The sequence below is a fragment of the Halichoerus grypus genome, chromosome 8, assembly GCF_964656455.1.
Source record: "Halichoerus grypus chromosome 8, mHalGry1.hap1.1, whole genome shotgun sequence".
Lineage (NCBI taxonomy): Eukaryota > Metazoa > Chordata > Mammalia > Carnivora > Phocidae > Halichoerus > Halichoerus grypus.
Genome location: NC_135719.1, coordinates 103,006,464 through 103,014,868, shown reverse-complemented (window position 1 = coordinate 103,014,868; position 8,405 = coordinate 103,006,464). Strand labels below are relative to the sequence as shown.

Sequence of the window (8,405 nt, the reverse complement as noted above, 5' to 3'; positions counted from 1 at the left end):
CTCTCTCTCTAAATAAAATAAAATCTTTAAATTGCTGATCATCTTTTCACATGCTTGTTTGCCATATGTACATCTTCTTAACTATTTTTAAAGCAAGAACTTACTATGGAATTACCTTAATCTAAGTGTTAGGAATAAATGGAGAGTAAGGGCAACGAATGCTTGGAGTTTGTGTCAAGTTGGAGCAGGTCCAGTTGCTGAGGAAGTTCATATGAGGGACATCTAACCATTTTATGAACCTAGAACAGAGAGGTCATTTTTTACTGATCTTAAGACAGAATCTAAGAGAATGTATGCTTAACATATCAGAAGGCCCAGCTGTGAAAGAAGAAATCTGATGCTGAAATTTGTAATGAATGCTTATTCACTCCTATTAGTCAGCTCTGATCATTAAAGGGATGATTCATTTAAAAAGGTAAGTAAAGTGATTTCTGATTCCATCTTATCTAGGGCCTTTCACAAACTTTCCAGTGTTCAACTCCACAAACATGTTTGGAATTTGCACTGAAAATCCCTAAAAATTTTACCTTTTCATATTTGTAAATTAGTGAGACTAAATCCTATCAGAGGCCTAAAGAGAAATTACAGTAATTCTAAAACATCAGTTGTAGCAACAGAGAATAAAAAGGAACAAAATGAAAGCCACTGTAGAACTGTCTGCTATTTGAAGCCATTGTGGAAATCAGAAAATAAGTCCTGTGGCAGACTGAAATTTCTCTTGCCCCTCCAGTTCTGTCTGAATACATGAATTTTTAAACGATGCTTTAAACATAAAAGCATCCTGTATGTGTAGACATAAAAGCAAAGCAATATTAAATAGATACAGGAATATATGAAAGTGAAAATTAAATACCAAATAACTCAAATAAGTCTGAGGAGAGTGCTGAAAAAGAAAAGACGACACCAGACTGTTTTCACAGGAGACAAGATCAACAAATGAGAGAACTAGTAAAAGTTACGGAAACATCAACTTCTTTACAATATCTATATGGAGCAGTGATGTGTGTTTCCCAGAAAACTGAGCAGATCAAACATTCAATCATAGTCTGGTCTATTACCTGAGACAGACATTTACTCAGAGTTACACAGAAATCAAAGTGCAATTTTTTTTTCACATAAACTGCTCATTTATTAGCATTGGTTCTGTAACATAACCATTTCCAGTAAATACATGGAGATGCGTGGAGGTGGCAGAACAAGGTGAGGCTCAGATGGGTGAGTGGCGGGCTCCTATTTCTTCCACTCCTTCTTGTTGTAGTCCCACTTGGCTGAGAAACTATGTATTAGGCTGACCTTCATGTACAGCATCCTCTTGGTCTGCTTGGCCACCCACTCCTCTTCCAAGGTGTTGGGGATGGGGCTATACACATAGTGTTCTCCTAGATCAAAATGAGAGCAAGGAAGTCCATGAAGATCATGGTGGTGCCCACAATCATCTTCCACTTCTTCCTGCTCCTGTTCATTTCAGAAAAGCTCTAGTTTAACTTAATGTTGTACAATTCAACTTTTTCATTAATGGAAATGCTGCTCCAAGGAGCCCTCTCCTCCTCTTCCAAAGCCTTCTAGAAGAGAGGGTCTTGATGTGGGCCACGTCAGGCAGGGGATAGCCAGTGGACATAGCTGGGGGAGATTGTAGTCTTCACTCTTCAGGGCACTTCCATGTGTTCTTACACACACTGAGTGGAAATTGCTCACTTGCCAATTAGGCTAAACACTCTGGAAGCAACATTCTGCCACCACTGTCCACTGCTCCAAAGTGTAATTTTTGATCCAAAGATAAAAGAATTAAAATTGTACTCAAAATTGAAACAGGAATTTCAGGTTGACAGATTTGCTGGAAGTCTATGTTGAAGAAGAAAATAGTACAGCAGAAGATATATTTTCAAATATGTTAACATGGCCATTTAGAAGGCAAAAATCTGTTTATTCTTAACTATCCATGATTATCGGCAAAAATAAAAATATGAAATTGTATGTAGTGAATTTCCATAATATGGAAATTATGTTTTTGGATAAAGAATCAACAGTTCTGACACTGCTTGCAAATCATGTTATTTTTAAGGTACACAATATTCAATGTTCCCATGAGCATGACATTATCAATATTTCATAAGCAAACTAGTAATAAGATGACGTGGTATGATTTTCGGAAAGGACTACAAGAAGGTAGACTCTATATCCTGGTGTACTTGTGGGTCTATTTGCTGCAGTAATCAAGACAGAACTTCTCTTGGAAACAATGCTGTAAAGTCTTTATTTCACTTTATAAACAAATTCACCAGAATGATAATTACAATGTCATATTGGTGTCCTAATCTAAGACTTCTCTCTTAAAAATGCATTTATTTATTATTAAATCTGATTGTTTACAATAAACAATGATATAGGATAGAGACAAGGAATTTTATTAATTATGTATTAACAGTTTGAAGATAAATATACTGAGAAAGAAAAGACAAATAATGATCTATTCTAACTAGCGTGTAGTTTTAGTGTTAATTCATGATTTAATGGCAGCCCATTGTGTCTTAGCTTGCCTAGAAATGTGTTATTTGTCTGGTCCTTCTCTAGTGTTTAAACTCTTCCTTTTTTTAAAAAAAATTTTTTTTAAATTTATTTTTTGACAGAGAGAGAGAGACAGCGAGAGAGGGAACACAAGCAGGGGGAGTGGGAGAGGGAGAAGCAGGCTTCCCTGCTGAGCAAGGAGTCTGATGCGGGGCTCGATCCCAGGACGCTGGGATCATGACCTGAGCCGAAGGCAGACGCTAAACGGCTGAGCTACCCAGGCGCCCCTAAACTCTTCCCTTTCACACTGATTTGGTGAATCTTATACCTTCCTCTGACAAACATTTTTTTGCTTTTTTTTTAGAGAGAACATGAGAGCATGCTGCAAGGGTGGGTACGGCAGAGGAAGAGGGACAGAGAGAATAGTAAGCAGGTTCCACAGTCAGCATGGGGCCCACTTGGGCTCCATCTCGCAATCCTGAGATCACAACCTGAGCTGAAATCAAGAGTCTGTCGCTTAACTGACTGAGCCACCCAGGCACCCCTATTTTTTGCTTCTTGATCCTGGACAGATTCTTCCTCATATTAGTGCTAATACAATAATTCCAGGGAGCTCCAGGACTCTGTCTCTAAATCTTCAGATTTCAAGTATAATTTCAGAGATATATTATTGTCCATGGCCAGTTTTAAACTTGATAGTTAAACTCTTGATTTCATCTCACTAAAATTAGAAACAGGAAATAATATCAGTTAGTGTTGGGCAGAAGCTAGACATGAGCAGTGGAAAGAATGCCCCAAGGCAGAACCCCAAGTCCTTGAAGGGGAATGATAGAGATATTTGCTAGAGGCAAGGATGGTGATAATTAAGCCCAGGGACACAACATCCTGACCTGTGGCTTCCAAGACCTTGGGGCTGACAGATCAAGAGCCACTGGTTGAGAGCATGCACTCTCCTCTTCTTCCTCTGCCTCAGGGTAACCCCTAGACTCATTAATGCATTTGCATTGCAGTTATAGCCTCCATCCCCATGGAAAATGCTGACATGATAGTTGGGGAGCGAACCTTGTAGGGTCAAAAACTCTCTTCTCCAAACCTGTGTGGGGGGGGGTTCCCCAAATGATTAGAAGCAGCCTCCATTAGAGACCACCCTACTGTACATCTTGGCTCCTCCCAGCCCAGAGAGACACAACAAATATGCAACCCCAAAAGAACCTAGGGCCAGTTCCACCTCGTGGTGCATCTCATGGTGCTTTCCCACCGTGAGAGTGTACTTTCACTTTAATAAACTGCTTTATGCTGGCTACTTCCCTTCTGGCTATCTTTATTTGGGCCCAGATTCCCACCTAAATCTTCTTGTGGAAAAACCAAGGACCAAGACCTCCATTCACAAAACACACACTCTCCCACTGGTAACATTAGCACCTTTCTCATTTAATAGCAGCTTAAATACTCTTTTTAAAAAATGCAATGACAAAGAAAAGGAATTAAATTTTGTATCTAAATTTTGTACAGGCACTCATGTATCTATTAGAAAAGAGCATCCCAATCTTCAGTAATATAACTTGGTTGTCTACCTAAATAGAAGGAGAAGGAGAAAAACAGCAGCAGTAGCTCCTGTAAACCTATTAGGAAAGACTTGGCAGTTTATAAAAGTAGCATATCATAAGATACTTCAAGGCTTTCCCACATAACAGGAATGGCCAGAAATGGTAGTGAAGGCCATGAACTCTGCCCTCAAGCAGTCCTGAGTTCAAGCCAACAGACACACCAATATAAGACATCATATATTCTTTGAAAATCATAAAATATACTAGATTTCATATGACAAAGAAAATAACTGAACAAATCATACATAGTACTTTAGTTGCTAATTTCACAGATGCTGTTATTTTACCTAAACTTAAATGTGGTGTGACTTAAATGCTTGGAAAAAAGGGTCAGGCATTTCCTTAGAGGCATCGCTTAAGAATAATGAGGGGTACTATTTGGTAATAAAACTCAATTTTATTTTTGGTTTTAAATTAATTTTAATAGACAAATATTTCAGTATTAATCAGATAGCATATAGAGAATCTGGAATAGGATAGATCATCTAGTCAAGTTCATCAATATTGATTCTTAAACTAGGAGGGAAGATGGAGATAATGTTCTTATAGGAGATACAATAACTATTTATTCCAATTAGCCAGGGGCACAGACTTCTAGTTGTCTCCCAAATCTGATTTTTCCTCTTTCATAGCATTACAAATTTAAATGGCTACATGAATTTCCAAAATAAAAATTTCATTTCTCAGACTCTTTGCAGCTAGTATTAAGTATTAGAAGTATTAGTCAGTAGGTTCTGGGAACTTCCTATCCTGGGATAGAGGGTCGCTCTAACCCACTGCAATGCACTTTGAAGTCAGTCTGCTTCGGTTTGAATGGCTGGCACATACTTAATGCTTAGTAAATTTAGTTATTAAAGACATGGCTATTAACTTCTGATATCATTTTGCTGGAGCAGTGTTCTTCATCTGGGAGCGATTTTGCACCCTTCCTCACTGCCCACCAGAACACATTTGGCAAAATCTGAAGCCATTTCTGAATGTCACCAGGAAAGTGGGATGGGGTGGAGTTCCTGGCTAGGAAGAGGTAGGGGTGCTGATAAACACCTACAATATGCATAAGAAAGCATATTTGATATTTTAAATTTGATATTTTAAAAAGTTACTTAAATTTGATATTTGATATTTTAAAAAGTTACTTAAATTTGATATTTGATATTTTAAAAAGTTACTTAAATAGTGAAGCCTTTAAGAGAATTATAACACTAATATCCTTACAGATCCATGATATAAAGAGATCAGTTTATTCGGGCAAAACAAAACAAAACAAAACCAAAAAACCCACCAAACTTGTACTTTGCTGCCACCCCTCTAAGCTCTGCCAGAAATCTTAACGGTGGAATGATAATAAAAGACTACAAGTTTGCAAAATGGCATTCTTCAAATGTTTTCAATCCCAGCCATTTTAGTTAGAATGTCTAAGTTAAAAAAACAACACAAAAATTAAAGAAAAACAAAGCAAAAGAACAATAGCAACAAGCCTTTTAAATCATCTGTAGCCTAATCTTAAAAAACCCTGTACTTGGGAGAAGTGAAGAATTTTTCTATCCCCTAATCTGACATATTTAAATTTAGCTCTAGAAATTTTAATGTTTTGTTTGCCCAGCCCAAGCTCAAGTATAACCACCTAAAACTGAATGATTTTAAACTTATTTCTATAAAAATGTTTCCTCCTGTGGAATGCTTTCCTAAACTTTACTGGCTTCCTGGGAGATGTTTTCCTCTGTTGCTGGACAGCACCCTCTTTGAGATACCACAGAGATTTTTCTCTTCCAGGGCTCAGCTCTCTGTATCCACCTCAAGCCACAGCTTTGTCGCAGAGTTGGTAGATTAAAGGGCATCGCCGGGCCTCTGTCTCAGGTTCTCCAAAGAGATGCCCCTGCCGGTCCTTTGCCTAGCATTTATACCTCTAGTCACCTCTCGCCACCCTTTCTGTGCCCCAAGACATGAGATCATTCTATAGCTTCCCTGACATACAAAAGTGCCACCATTTCTGCCAGGCTCAGGCCAAATCAGCCTGAACACAACGCACGGTCCTTCCCTTATCGTAGCCATGCCTCTAGGTGTCACCTTGTGAGACAAGATGTCCTCACAGCATCCAGGGCTCTACCAGGTGAATGGATTCCTTCCTTCAAAATCTCCTGCTGTCTGTACTCTCTTTCCTCAGCCATATTCTCTGTCTTCCTACAAAACTAAAAGAATATTCTCCAGTTTCCCCAAAGCAAAGAGCTCCTCAATCCCAGCACTCTTGACATTTTAGGCTGGGTAATATTTGGCTAGCTGTGGAGGAGCTCTCTCGTGCATATTGTAGGCACCCCTACCTACCAGATGCCAGGAACTCCACCCCACCTCAGTTTCCTGGTGACATTCAGCAATGGCTCCAGATTTTGCCAAATGTGTTCTGGTGGGTGGTGAGGAAGGACGCAAAATCGCTCCCAGATGAAGAACACTGCTCCAGCAGAATGATACACAATCCTCAAATCTCACTCACCAAAACATTTAAAATATGCTAGAAGTGTTCTGATTTTTTTCAAGGGCTATAGTACTTTGGAAAGAAAAGTTAGCAAAGACTTACGGAATATTTTCTGTTTTCCATCAAACTTATATCCCTTACCCCAAGATAATAATTCTATATCTGTTTAATTGAATGGGATGATGGAGGGGGGAGAAAAAAGGAGGTGATTTCAGGAAAAAAAATCAATATCTCAAAAATATTATTTTGTCGCATGTATCTGTTGTTCTTACAGGTCCAGTCTTCTGATTCGATGGGAAAAATAAAGAACATTTAAATTATTTTTGGAAGTGAGTAGGAAGTCAAAATGATTTTTCTCATGGACATGCTTCTCCCATAGCACATGGAGCATATTGCTTCAGGATATTACTATGCATTAGTTCATACCTATGATCGTGGGGTGACAAAATCTGTCTCTTCTCTCTATACTTCTTTCTTCCATTTTAGTGACTTCATTCCCAGGACTCAGCTTCTCAATGGGATTCCTCTACCATTCTTATTGATCCTATTCCTCTAGCTATGAATACAGAGGAAGGACCCGATCTTAGAACACCCTTTGCTTCAAGTCTGACATCTTTAATGCATGTGGGTTGTGGTATATACAAGACTGCACTGGAATGCCTTTTCTTGACTGGAAGAGTTATTTTTCTTTCTCTTTTCCAACAAGCGAGGCTTTCTCTTAGCTTAATTATTCCTCTAATGGTGCTATCACCTTCCTCTCACTTTTCATAGTTTTTAAATACAATTTTTGTTCCTCATTTTGATTTTTTTCTATTTACTTATTTTTGTTCCTGTGAGAATCATCTAAGGCTGTCCAAAGTTTTAATTGCTGTGTCCTATGAAGATTGGCTCTGCTTTAGCATTCTTAGTAAATTTGGTTTATAGTACTTTTTTTCCACTAAAATCATTTTTTTTTTCTTAAATTTCCTCTTATGAATCCATAGGATAATTTTGCTCTGGAGAAACATTTTGGAATCATTCTTGATTCTTTTTTCTCTCACAACCTATATTCATTCTGTTGGGGAATTCTGATGGTTCTACTTTCAAAATATATCCACAAGTCCACAACTCTGGTTTATTCTCTGATGTTTTACAAGCGATATGCCAGTATCTAGAAAAAGTGGGTGCTTGATAACATTTGATTAAGGAATGAATATATGGAGGAAAATAAAGATATTACCCATATATACCACTCAGTTCACATATCTAATAAACAAATATATGTAAAATCAATAGCAATGCTAATTATGCAAGAATTTATTTTGCCTCTAAGAAATATGGGCAACTGCAATCATATGAACCGACACATTATTGTTTGCTAAGAAAATATTGGCAATGTCATCAGATAACCAATAATTATGGTTCTAATTTCAAATATTTCCTCTCTCTTAATGAAAAACATCTTAACTGTGCACTGGTGAGTACATCAAATTTGGGAACTACTGCTACAAAAACACAATTTGCCACATTGTTCTCTAAGATTGCTTTTTATTTGGTGAAACAGAAGTGAGCATTGTCCTTTCCAGTGTATATATATATTTATTTTGAATATAAAATCTGGGTAATTAAATTCCTCTTAATGTTTTTCTTGTGATTCAATACATTTTCTCAGGGGTACCTTAACTTTTTTTTCCCATTGTGTATACTAAATAAAAATCTGAACCTTTTGGAGAATTTTCTGTAAAGATACATTGATTTATTTAAACATTCCTTTCTCTCTCTCTCTCTCTCTTTTTTTTTTTAATTTTCCCCTCAGAAAAAATGGTGCCTAACATCTAGAAGGA

General features: G+C 37.5%; 1 pseudogene; it reads right to left on the bottom strand.

Moving 5' to 3' along the window:
• Positions 1 to 1,230: 1,230 nt before the first annotated feature.
• On the bottom strand, positions 1,231 to 6,280 carry LOC144378901 (cytochrome c oxidase subunit 4 isoform 1, mitochondrial pseudogene; annotated as a pseudogene).
• Positions 6,281 to 8,405: the final 2,125 nt, after the last annotated feature.